This window comes from Lygodium microphyllum, chromosome 28, assembly GCF_053477565.2.
Source record: "Lygodium microphyllum isolate KBCC chromosome 28, Lygodium_microphyllum_v1.1.10, whole genome shotgun sequence".
Taxonomy (NCBI): domain Eukaryota; kingdom Viridiplantae; phylum Streptophyta; class Polypodiopsida; order Schizaeales; family Lygodiaceae; genus Lygodium; species Lygodium microphyllum.
Window position 1 is genome coordinate 102136293 of NC_141162.1, and position 13972 is coordinate 102150264.

The 13972-nt window shown below is 43.6% G+C and overlaps 1 protein-coding gene across 3 annotated transcripts in view; it reads left to right on the top strand.

Moving 5' to 3' along the window:
• LOC148011811 (uncharacterized) overlaps window positions 1-13972 on the top strand; it is a 29968-nt gene that overhangs the window by 11332 nt on the left and 4664 nt on the right. The gene's annotated exons all lie outside the window — the stretch shown is intronic.

Here is a 13972-nt window from a genome sequence, read left to right on the forward strand (position 1 = left end):
GTAGTCTATCTAGGTATATGTCACATACTTTGTGTATGAAGCTAATGGTTTGAAAGGGAGCCTCCATCATCATGGGGGGTGCAACAAACTCAACTCTAATAATCTTATGTAATATTAATGGTTGGTACAGATCATCCATGAGAGCATAATGATCTGTGGTCTCAGTGTGTCATAGCCGTCTCCGTGTGTGAGGCTCTTGGAAGTATGCTTGTGTGAAGAAATGCTCTAAACGCAGAAAGCACAAGACCAATCGTATGACAAAGCACAAACTGATAAACACAAAATAGAGTTAGGGTTAGGGTAACTCAAAGACAATAAACACAATGAATAATGAAGTGAATGACTACTAAATATATAGTGCTCATGCAGCCAACGCACTATGCAGTGAATATTGAACCTCAAACTCTCATATCTCTAGGATCAAGACAGAGGTTATGAGCTGGAGAGAGTGTCGTACTTTGAAACGGATCTCGAAACGTAGCAACATAGCCTCCATGTGTCGAACAACAACAAACGTGGCTAGAGAGGCTAGATCTGATGCAGACAAGCAATGAGAAGAGAGAAAGACTAAAAATGCAGGTACTTAAGGAGAGAAAAAATTGGGCGATAGCTGGTGATAGTACACGACTCTGCAGGAAGTGTAGTCGATAGCTAGAGGAGAGAACTTTCACTATCACCCGCACCTTTGAGACTCCTGCAGCAGTCACTGCATCTGCGAAGGACGCGGGAAGGATAGTGCCGAAGAGCCGTCCAAAGTCTTCCACCAACTAGCGATACTCTATCACCAGGCCGGGGAGAAGAAGGGTGACCGGGTGCCGAAGAAACCTGTTGTGGAATGCAAATGCCTCCACAGTAAAGCCACTGTACCAAGGGACCATGCATATGACCCCCTTCGTGGACGCATATGGTGAACTTGCAAGCAACTCGCGAGCTGCGTCTGCCGAGTTGAGCCTGACCATGAAAATTCCTTGGCCCATTAGGACCGCCTCCACGATCTGCGCTGTGTCTATGCGCAGTGTGGAGTGAAGCCAGCCTCGAAGCTGGGCCCTGGCTAGGGAATGTTCTACTACCTGACCATAAATTGCTGTTTCCTTTAGCTCCAGCTCCTTAGCTCGGACGGCTAAGAGCTGCTTCTCAAAGAGGACGACACGCAAGGTGTTTGACTAGGGGGCACTCGCTGAGTGCGTTGGCGTCTGATCAGAGGTTTCCATTGCGCGTCCCTTCTGAGAAAACTACCAATCACGTCGTGGTGCTACCTGAGGGGGGAAAGTTGCTGCAGATATAGGGAACAACTGGAGGGTTGGGGGGGGGGGGGAGCAATGGCGAGGGGGAGGGGGAGCTATTGTTTTTGGCAGGGGGGATATTGGACACTGCGGACGGAGGCAGCGTGTTGGGGGGGACAGCAAGGCGGGGGGTGGATATGGCGACCCAATCGTCGCTATAGGGCGACGATTGGGGGAGGGGGCGCAATCGCGAGGGAGAGGCGGGGGGCTGGCACGATGGAGTAGTCGGAACAAGGGTGGCAACGCTACGTGATGGGCGTGAAGCTCTACTACGTAATGGAAAAAGGTCTTTGACATCTTGGAATGGTCTTTTGTTGCAAATCTCATGCAAGTCATGGGTTTTGGATCTCGCTTGTCTAGGTTGATCTACACCACCAACATGGGTGCCACTTCTCATGTTATGCTAAATGGTAAGAGTCACCGAGTCCTTTTTCCTTACACGCTTGGTCTGATAGGGTTGTCATATCAGCCCACTCTTTTTTGCACTTGCTACTTGTTGAGAAACCCTTCATCCGTAGTTTGCGTTTTTGCGTTTTGTGTTTTGCGTTTGGTTTTTGCATTTAGGGTTTGCAGCCCCAAAAAGGGGCGCTATCCTAGACTGAGTGTGCCTATTTATAGGCCACTCTCTCATTCATTCCTTATGGCTGATTCATTTAGTCCGTCACCTCTTCTCTCCAGCGTCTCCACTACCCTCACACCCCTTCAGGAGGACATTGCGGTTCGTAGTTCGTGGTTGTCTTCATCATCTTCCTTGTGCTATGACACCCTTGTTCCCTTGTATCACATTCACTCCATGATTCGGAACTTCATCATTCCATTCATCAGAGTTTCTTCTCTCTTTTCTTCTCTTCTCCATGTTTACCGAGTTCACTCCATGTTCCTCCCTGCCAACCCTACTGTCTCGCTGGTACGTCATTTTTTGACATGGTATCAGAGCTGGATCTACTCAAACAACGGTAAAGATTCTCCACTCCAGTGAAGGCAAAGACCGGTGTCGGGTTTGGTATCCACTCATCTTCTTCTTCCGCTACATCAAAATCTCGTTTTTGCAGGTTTCAGGTGTTTTCAGCTTGCTGCCCACACCCCTTTCGCGGAGGACATTGCAGTCTTAGCTGTCCCTTGCTATCATCTACAGTCTGGCGCCTGTTTCCAGCCTTCCACCCGCAGTTTGCAGCTGTTTATAGCAAAGCGACTGTTGCTGATCACTCTCCATTCAGAAAACAATCTCGTTTTTGCAGATTTCAGGTATTTCAGCTTACTGCCCACACCCCAAACGCGGAGAATATCGCTGTCCAAGCTGGCCATTGCTGTCTACAACAGTCTGGCACCTGTTTCCAGCCTATCACACACTGTTCGAAGCTGATTTCAGCGTATTGACTACTGTTGCTGTTTTTTCCTGCGTTTTTAGTCTTTCTCTCTCCTACGGCCTACGTTTTTAGTCTTTCTCTCTCCTTACCTGCGTTTTTCTACTGGTTGCAACCTCTTACTGCTGGTCGCATCCTCCTCCCAGTGGCAACTCACTTCCAATCCTTCCACTACCCTCCCACCCCTTGAGGCAAACATTGCGGTTCATGCTGCGGCTCGTGGGTCATGGTGGTTGACCTCTTCCTTCTTTAGCAAGGCACACTGGTATCCATGGCTTCTTTACTAATAGATGACCAGACTACTGGGTGCTCCTACTGTGGCATCACCAGACACACGACCGATGCTTGCTGACTTCGACCCTTGCTCCCCCCCTCCCTCCCCCCCCCCTCCGCGGAGTATATCCATTTTCCACTAGGCACTCCTTGTGCCACCTCTCCTTTCTGGGCCACAGAGATTGTTCTGCATCGGCTATCAGAGTACTATGCTCAAGGCAATAAGACATATTTGATGTGGACTAAGTCTTTTCGAGCACATGGAGAATCGATTGGCGCTACGACCTCCTGAAGATCGTCGCAATGCCAGCGGCAGTCTTCTCCCACTTATTTTCAGGTACAGTGGCTTCCACGACCTACGGTTCTATAGTTCGCTCCATAGAGAGACAATGATTGTTTGATACTTTCTCCTTATCAGTCTGCTCCTTCGAGAGATAGTGGCTGCTCGACTCCTTCCTTTTCTTTGGCTACCCAGTCTGCTCCACTAAGAGACAACGACTTTTGCCCATCTCTTTCTCATTCTGAGCCCCACCCTTGACTACTCAGGTTCGAGAGGCTACCTTTGGGAGCTCTTCGACACCCCAGATACCTTCTTCAGTACGACCGGCTGCACTTCCTTCGTCATCAGACATTTCGGAGTCTGTGATCCATGAGTTTTTGGATTCCCTATCTACTTTAGAGGGGCATGTTATTTCTTTGCCCTTAGAGGGGGCATCTACTTCTTCGACTTCAGCGGGGGTCCCTCCACCTCCCACCTCAGAGGGGGAACCTACTCTACATGAAGTTATTTACCCATCCTCTACTTTCTTGGGGTGGCTGTCTTCGACCAGTCATCTCTTCTACTGATACCCATGATCTTTAGATACCACCTAGATCGGGACCTCGAAGGTTTAGCTACGACTTGGTGACGAGGCCTTCGTATTCCTTCCAGCATGGATGCACGGAGCTAGTGGCTTCTCTCCCGAGGTTGAGTTTCGGGTTCTCTAGTTCACTCTATCTACCGGTCTTTACTGCAGGTTTCCTTTCCAGTGGAAATCTTGGATCTTAGGGATCCTCTACATCTTCTTCCTCCTCTTCTCTTCTTGCCTTGGTCACTTGGTTAGCATGGAGCCACCTCCCGAGATCGAGGACGGGCATATCCTTATGGTTCTCGGCACCACACAAAGTCCGACATTCCTTCTATGCATTGCATGATTTCATAATCTATGTACTAGGGCGCTTGGGCAAGTGAACAATTTCTCCAGGAGGGACACTGTCCAAGTGGCACCTGCTGCATGAGCATTCTTCAGCATGTAGCATTGCATCTCCACCTCACTCTTCTCTTATTCCCCTTTTTGGGCCTGAGAGGGGGTGTTGAGAAACCCTTCACCTTTCACCCGCAGTTTGCATTTCTGGGTTTTGGGTTTAGGGTTTGTGTTTAGGGTTTGCAGCCCCAAAAAGGGGTGCTATCCTAGTTTGACTGTGCCTATTTATGGGCCACTCTCTCATTCATTCCTTACGGCTGATTCATTTAGTCCGTCACCTCTTCTCTCCACTACCCTCACACCCCTTTAGGAGGATATTGCGGTTCGTGGTTCGTGGTTGTCTTCATCATCTTCCTTGTGCTACAGCACCCTTGTTCCCTTGTATCACATTCACTCCATGATTCGGAACTTCATCATTCCATTTATCACAGTTTCTTCTCTCTTCTCTTCTCTTCTCCATGTTTGCCGAGTTCATTCCGTGTTCCTCCCCGCCAACCCTACTGTCTCGCTGGTACGTCATCTTTTGACCACCCTATTCTTTCCATGCTATCGCATCTTGTGGATACGGGGCAATTAGTTGGTCTATCTCTACCTTTGCAATGACATTTTGTTGGTGAGGCATTGGCTGATGATACTTTTATGGTTTTGAAAGTGGATGCTTCTAATCTTTGAACAACCTTGGATGTATGGGAATTATTTGGGCATGTGCTGGGCCTCCGAATCAACGCTACCAAATCTTCCCTTATTCCTTGCACATCCAATTTGCAAGATTTAGGGTGGCAAGGTGGGCTTGTCTAGCAAGGAGACATCGTAAGGCTTCTTGGTTATCCCTTGGGGGTTGATGTGTAGCCGAGACTTTTGCTAAAATGGATATCACAAAAATTGGAAGCCAAGTTTGTCTATTGGAAATCTCAAGCTTGGCCATTCCATGTGCGCCTTGAAAGAGCCCAAATTATTACACTCCCCATGCTCACCTATTTCTTGCCATTGCTACCTTGGACCAATGTTGCATTGCATGAGGTCTTTCGGTCTTCAGGCATTTCTAGGGTTTGAGAGTGGCTGTTAGCTTGTATTTTATCATTTCTGTCATCTCTTGCTTGTGAGCTCAGTTAGAATTGGACAGAGATAGAGGACCTCTGACTGTTTAAGCCTAGTCTAGGTGTGTGCATTTCTTTTTCAGAGAGCAGGGTGTGCTCACACTGTTAGTTGCCGGATTTTAGCCTTGCAGTGCCCAGACAGCCTGTATTTTTTTGGCCAGGTAGTGGGTGGCCTGCACATAGATTTTCACCAGCATTTGTGCATTTATTGTAGGCTGGTTAGCCAATTTTATGCTGGCCGACTGCATCATATTTATGGCCCATTTTCAGCTCAGTGAGTTTTGGATATTTGCTGCTATATATAATGGGTAGGTTGAAGGCAGCAATAATTCATCTTTCTTTCGCAGGTTCAGCACACTCCATCTCTGACATTCTCCACCTCCGGTGCAGCCATGTCAACAGGTGGATCTGATGCCCTCATTGATCACTTCATTCTCTTCTCTCTTGCTGTCTCTCTCTTCTCTTTATGTTCCTGTTCCTGTTCCATTGTGCACTCCAACACATGGCCTAGCATAGGGTGGCTTACTTTAGTGGCTAGCATGAGGCACCTACAGTGATTGGGCATTGTGGGACAAGGTGGACAGAGTGTGTGCAGGCCGGTCTGTGGCTGAGCAGCTAGGTGAGATCGTGGGCAGCATTTGTCAAAGGTGGTTGCTGGCACAACAGATCAAGTGGCAAAGTTGGCTTGTAGGTGGGTAGGAGAGTCGGATGTTGGTGCCAAGGCATGTGTTGGTGGCGCAATAGGGAGTCCAGGCAGCAAGCTGTTGTTGTTAACATTGGCGGAGCTGAAGAAGATGATCGTTAGTATCATGTCTTTGATGCCATTGTTGGGTGGTGCAGCTTGCAAGTGAGATCAGCAACTAAAGTAGATGGAACTCCCCTCGAGAGAGAGAGAGAGAGAGAGCTCTTACAACTATGCAAAAATTGAATAGATTGATGTGATGTGTAACCAGTCTTCCTCCTCGGATAGGGTGGTAAATAACCTGATTAAGCACTATTTACAGCAATTAACAAATTCACAAAACTGAAAAGTACACTTTACCATATAATCTTGGACATTGGACACCCTGTTGGCCCCAAAATTGGCGCCCCTTTCGCTATTTATTTAACTTAATTGAAGAAGAAGAAGATATACAATGGGATTCTCCCAATCCCTTTCGGTATTCCAATTTCCCTTGTTATCCAAAATGACCTGTAAGTCTTTAATCTAATTTGCCCCTTGATTCGGGCAATCAATTGGCCTTCACCCACTTTGATGGAGATGGAAAATGCTCCACATTCAATTATTTGCTGGTCCCTCCACTTGACTAGGCTAAAAACAGCTTCAGCCCTGTTGAATCTAAGTCTTGAATCTTCCAATTTTTGGCACGCTTTCCAAGGTTGTTGCTAAACCCTAATTTCTATTGCAAATTAGGATGTATAGCAGAGAAATTTGAAATTTTGCAGCCTCTGGTGATCTTAATATTGTAGTCTTTGGAGCAAGGTTGTAGAAAGGCTCAAAGATGAGAGAGAATGCTGAGGAGAGAGAAAATTCAGACTTTCTTCGTGAAGAATTGAAGAAAATCTATCATTTACTACTGCTGCCCTATCTCAACAGCTTGTAGATGCAAAGAACTAAAGAAAATCAGTCATTTACTAGGTGCTACCTTGTCTCAACAGCTTGTAGATGCTGTCACCTGCTGTTAATTGGTCTTCTCCTGCCCCTGGCTACCTTAGAAGGTCCATCAATGGCTGCAAATCAGACCAACAACATCTCCTCCCTCTCTCTTGTAGACGGAATACACTAAAAATGGCTCTCTTCAATCTCTAAAGACTTTTTTCAATCTTGCATGGGAAGTTTTGACAAGTGGCAGCCTTTCCAAATGGTTTTTCCAGCATTATCCATAATTAAATATTAATTTTCAATATTTAAAAACTGAAAATTAATCTAATAATTATTTCGGTGTCTTAAAAAATAATATGACGGGCCAATAATTAAATTGGCTAGGCAACTTTCCTTTCCAAGTATCTCTGCGCCATCTTTGACCATCAGATTGACGTTAGGTATTATAAAATTCCACTTCTCTAGTGTTACCAACTGACACTTATGGTCAAATGAATGACCTAGGCCAACAATTGGCACCAGATACCACCGGTGCGGCATAACTTGTAGCAACTTTTGCCTTTGATATCCCGCGATTTCCTCAGGTCCCGAGCTTGTAAATTTACTCTAATCCCAGTTACACCTCGCATGTGCAACATTTAGTTAACCATGTGATTAAAAATTAATCCACATGTTAAGTGAGGTTTCAAAATACATGCCCTCATGATAATCCTCTCCCTTAAAATCCTTGCAATCGTCCACGCTTGCACAGGCAAATGCATCAAAAGCAAAATAGTGGATTGGAATTTCCATAAGGCATTATAGTTAATACAACATTGTGCACTGTTGCTCAACCATTCCATATGCCCAACACATGCTGAAAATTACCAGTCAATCATAACATATCATAAGACTCACAAAGAATCTTATTTAAAAAAAACATTACCAGATTATCATGTGACATGTCTATTTCTCATGAGCTCATCATCTGGCAAAACCAAACCATAGCATTGCGTAACTAAGCATAAACCATGGCTAAATCATCAATAGCATCATAAGATATGCTATTGTCCATGGAACTAGATGTAAACCATTGAAAACTGAGCATAATCTAATCATAAGCTGATCACTTGCTGATTTGAGAACTGATCACAAAGTGTTGTAAATATGACTTGAAACTGATCACAAACTCAGTGCAAAAACTGACCTGCAATCAATGCAAAAACTAATGCAAAACTTATCCAAAAAGTGACCATAAACGGTTCTCAAGCTGATAAAAAACTAAGTTGAAACTGGTTAAAATTTTTATCTCAAAATTGAAGCAAAATTCATGTCAAATTTATCATAAGCTGATGCAAAAGTATATTTCCAGTGCCCGGGTGAAACTCATACTCATTTGCATACATCTCACAGTGATTAGTACACTAAGTAGTGACCTCATGGCAAACATACTATCAGCGCAGTACCTTGGATGCATGTTGAATACATCCGAGATCCACTACATACAAGAGCTATCCATAATTGGAGGAGTGGAAGTGCTACCTCTCCCCCGAGCATTAGGCAATACTTCGGATACTTGGTCTGTTGAACCTGACGGAGCCCGCACTAAAGTCGGCTCTAATTGAAAGGCATCCAAGTAAAGTTGTAATAACTGAGGATGGTCTGCCAAGTCATCCTTTTTCATCCATTTGGCATCCATTGGTGAATTATTATGAAATACTACCAAGTATCTCCTGGAAACTTTATCTTTGACCTTTCTTTTCTTATATGCCAAAATCTGCTCAAGTACCAAAATCTCATCCAGCTTCTCAACCTCTGGCAAATCATATCCTCTGGCATATTACCATGAAAAGGCCTCAACAAACTGATGTGAAAGGCATTGTGTATCCTTCCATGCGGAGGTAATTTCAGCCGATATGCCGCATCGTTGATCTTCTCCAACACCTGGAAGGGCCCACAGTATCTCATACTTAACTTCGGATATAATCTTTCTCTTTCTTTCATCTTTTTCAGCCTTGACTTTTCAAAACACAGCAATACATAATCACCCTCTGCAAACTGCAAAGCATGTTTGTGACGATCAACTGCTCTCTTTTGCTTTTCTTGCGATCTGTGAAGTGCATATTTTATCTCTGCATAGGCTACATCCAAGTTTTCCACATAACAATTAGCCTCAAATATCTTATCCTTAGTTTGCAAAATATGTGGCACCTTCTTGCCACCCTCAACCACCTCAAATGGAGCTTTGTCCGTAGAACTATACACTGTGTTGTTGTAAGCAAACTCAACCAAGGACAAATATTGCTCCCACTGTGTCTTGTGGTCTGAAACATAGCACCTCAAAAGATCTAACACTGTGGAATTTGCTTCCTCAAACTAGCCATCTATCTACAGATGAAAGGATTGTGAGGATTTCAACATGGTACCCATATTTTCAAATAACCCCTTCCAAAACAAATTGGTCATCTGAGGGTTTCGATCACTAATGATCGACTTTGGCATACCATGATACTTAAAGATATGTTGCAAAAACAATCGTGCCATATTATCAACCTTTATTTTCTTCCTCACCGGAATGAAATGGGCTTGTTTGCTAAATCTGCAAATGATAGTTCATATCCCATCATTCCGTGCAGGTGTCTTAGGAAGCTAAAAAAAAAAATCCATTGCAATGCTTTGCTAAGGCTTATCTAGAATAGGCAAGGGCTGCAACAGACCCGGCATCTTTTGCCTATCATGCTTTACCTTCTGGCATACGATGTACGTCTTAATAAAGTGTTCTACATCATGCCTCAAAGATGGCCAATAAAAGAAATGCTCCACTGCCTTGGCCATGGCATCAATACCTTTGTCCTGCATATGGAGGAGCATGATTTTCAGTGATAACTCTAGGCCCTAATTGCTTTGTGACACAAAGTCGTCCATGCATTATCAGAAATCCATCTCTTAGCACAAAGTGTCCATGCCTTTGGCCATTGCAAAGCTGACCATAAACATTAGCAAAGTCTGAATCAGCAACATATTGCTATTTTATGGCATCCAACTCAGTGTGATAAACCATGTTGATGGTTGAAATTTGTGGCTTACGTGACAGTGCATCACCCGCAACATTCTTACATTCCTTAGCATCCAGCCTATTCCAAGCTGTCATGATGTCCACCTTAAAGGTACTTGTCAAACAATTCAATGCAAACATTTGCTTGAATTGTACCCACGTTGACGGTGCTCTACCTTGCATCAAAAGAGTGGACCACCACTGTAATGCATTCTCTTTCAAGAAAGCGGTTGCCTTTTGAATCTTCGAGGACTCCATGAAGTTCCCCCTTGAATAGGCTGCATCAAACTGCTGAATGAAAGTTAAAGCTTTCAGCCTATCTTGTATACTGCTGAAGGACTCAAACTTCACTACTTTTCCACCCTCATCATAGTTTTTTGTTGCCCCTTCGGGTGTCAAGTTGTCATGCACTGGCTGTTGCAAAAAGGGTGCATTTGCTGAATTTACATCAAAACCAATGCCAAATGGAGCATTTGCATGACCAACATTCATTCCTTAAGCTCCATAAGCATTCGGGGGTGCAAATGCAGTACCAAGCATGCTACTTTGTACCAATGGCATCAAGCCAATGCTGCCATACATAGGGTTTTGCATATTTTCAGCCATACCCGAATACATGGGGCCTTGCACACCATACATTGGTTGCTGCATACATAGGGATTTGTGCCATACATTCCCATATGCAGTCCTTGTCCAACCATAGCATGAAAAATCGTGCTTCCACCAAAATATCCTAGTTGCCCCATCATAGTATGCATGCCCGGTTGTCCAAAATCCATTGGATTGGCACTTCTGTGATGGCCTTGCATTTGCATTTCTTGCCCCATAGGTACCAACTGTTTTATTTCATTACCATCTTTGGGAGATTCAAATGAAGGGTTTGGCATTATCTTTGGTATACCTTGCTGTCCCGAAGGTGTAGAAAACGTCTTCTTCTTCTTGCCTTTGCTGTTCTTCTTTGTAGCATTCAAAAATTGGGTAAATTGAGGATCCTTTGCCAATTCAACAAAGAGATTTGTTGTGGTCCTCATCCGATTCTTAAACTGCTCGTCAAATTCCTCTTCACTTTGCTGGTCATCAGTCTCCTTATGCCCTGAAGGTCGTGCATCTTGCCCAACAATAACATTTTCAGATTGTTGTCCATGGTCTGAGCCTCGTCCAAGGTTAGGCATTGCATTTCCTTCATTCCCGTGCATCTTGCCCAACAACAACATTTTCAAATTGATGTCCATGGTCTGAGCCTCATCCAAGGTTAGGCATTGCATTTCCTTCATTCCCATGTGAACGTTCATACTGAGAGGCATCATCATTGCTTAAGTCCATCTCACTGTATAAAGACATATTGCTGTAATTTCTTAGCAGAGAGTAAAAATCAGCACTAGCACAAAGCTTTGGCTTACAATCAGGTGCCTTGGGCTCACCAAATCAAGGGATTGAGTGGTATCCCGGCAATGGAACCATGTAATCAATCTTCCTCCTCGGATAGGGTGGTAAATTCACAAAACTGAAAAGTACACTTTACCATATAATCTTGGACATTGGACACCTTGTTGGCCCCAAAACTGGTGCTCCTTTCGCTATTTATTTAACTTAATTGAAGAAGAAGTTGATGTACAATGGGATTCTCCCAATCCCTTTCGGTATTCCAACTCCCCTTGTTGTCCAAAATGACCAGCAAGTCTTTAATCTGATTTGCCCCTTGATTTGAGCAATCAATTGGCCTTTACCCGCTTTGATGGAGATGGAAAAGGCCCCAAATTCAATTATTTGCTGGTCCCTCCACTTGAATAGGCTAAAAACCAGCTTCACCCTATTGAATCCAAGTCTTGGAGCTTCCAATTTCTAGCACACTTCTTGAGGTTGTTGCTAAACCCTAATTTCTTATGCAAATTAGGGTTTACAGCAGAGAAATCTAAATTTCTCAGCCTCTGGTGATCTCAATGCTGCAATCTTTGAAGCAAGACTGTAGAAAGGCTAGGAGATGAGAGAGAATGCTGAGGAGAGAGAAAATTCAGACTTTCTTCGTGAAGAATTGAAGAAAATTTGTCATTTATTGCTACTCCCCTATCTCAACAGCTTGTAGATGCAAAAAACTAAAGAAAATCAGTCATTTACTACTGCTACCCTGTCTCAACAACCTCTAGATGGTGTCACTTGTTGTTGATTGGTCTTATTCTCCCCAGGTTGCCTTAGAAGGTCCTCCAATGGTTGCAAATGAGACCAGCAACATCTCCTCCCTCTCTTTTGTAGGTGGAATACACTAAAAATGGCTCTTTTCAGCCTCTTAAGACGTTTTTTAGTCTTGCATGGGCATTTTTGACAAGTGGCAGCCTTCCCAAATGGTTTTTTCAGCATTATTCATAATTAAATATTAATTTTCAGTCTTTAAATGTAAAAAATTAATCCAATAATTATTTCAGTGCCCTGAAAAATAATCTGACTGGCCAATAAGTAAATTGGCTAGGCAACTTCCATTCCTGAGTGTCTTTGTGCTATCTTTGACCATCAGATTGGCGTTAGATATCATTAAACGCTACTTCTCTAGTATTACCAACTGAGACTTATGGGCAAATGAATGACCTAGGCCAACAACTGACACCAAATACCACCAAGTACTTGTGCGGCATAACTTATAGCAACTTTTGCCTTTGACATCCTGTGATTTCCTATGGTTGCGAGCTCGTAAATTTTCTCTAATCCCAATTACACCTCACATGTGCAACATCTACTTAACCATGTGATTAAAAATTAATCCACATGCTAAGTGAGGTTTCAAAAATATATGTCCTCATGACATGATGGATGATCGATTGATAAAAATACAAAGGTAGACCTTTATTTTATAGGCCTAGTGATTCTACCAAAGCCTAAACGTGTAGCTTGTTACAACTTTTATCTTTGATACCAACTTATATCCGAAGCTCTTAGATCCCACATTGTGAAATAACTAACCTACACTTCACATTTGCAAGTCACATTTGGAGATCTAATTAACTTTTAATCAAATGCTAAGCAAAGCATCAAAATTTCACATCCTCGTGACAAACCTCCCCCTTGAAATCCTTGTAATCGTCCTTGATTGCACGGCAATGTGCCAAAGTAGCAACATGCTACAATGGAATTTTCCAAAAGGCACCATAATTAAAACAACATTGGCCACTGTGGCTTGGTCATCTTAATGCCAAGCACTCACTTGAAATTTTCTAGCCAGCAAAACCATAACATAAGATCATAAAGAATCCAAAACTGCTGCCAAAAACCCATAGAATGCATTTTACATCAGTGTATTTCAATTGTTTGGCCAAACAACCAAAGCAAAGCTAAAACCACGGTTGAATTATCAATGGCATTCATAAAACACACAATTGTCCACAAAACCAGTTGAATACCATTGAAAACTGATGATCATTCACTACAATCGATTAGAATAGTCAATTATGCACTGTTTTACTTAGTAGGTTACTTTCCTTTTTGTTACATCTTATCTATACTTTGTGTACGCAGTATTGTGTGAGGTAGAAGGAAGAAAGACTTACAAGAAAATATTTTGGTCTCAATCTCTCTTGTGTTCTTGAGTGAGCTTCCTTTTGTGTGTATTATGTGTGTTTGGTGCAATAGCTCCGACTAAAGTGCCCATAGTGGATTGTATTATGACCCAAAGCTATGACCAATATTATGGTCTGTCTATGTGGGATGTCCAAGGATGTAACAGTCCACACACCTTGAAGGACATCATTGCTAGATTTTGGGGGTCGCCACCAGCCACGAGGATGCCTGCCTAGCTTGCTGCTTGCATTGCTAGCCTTGTGGTGGTGTCACCCAGCTGTCCCACATCATTGTCTGCTTTTAGAGTTATTGCCCACCATTTGGAGCACTTCACCAGCCTGCCTTCGCTGCAGCCCAGCTGGTCTACATAGTTGCTATCAGTCTTGGAGTAGTGCAGTCTGCATTCTTGATTTTGCCATCTAGAATGCTTTGCTAGGATGCCCTTTTTTTGCTGCCCAGCTGGTCTAGACTGTTGCCATCAGTCTCACAGCAGTGCAGCCTGCATTTATGTGCTTCAGAGGGCTGCCA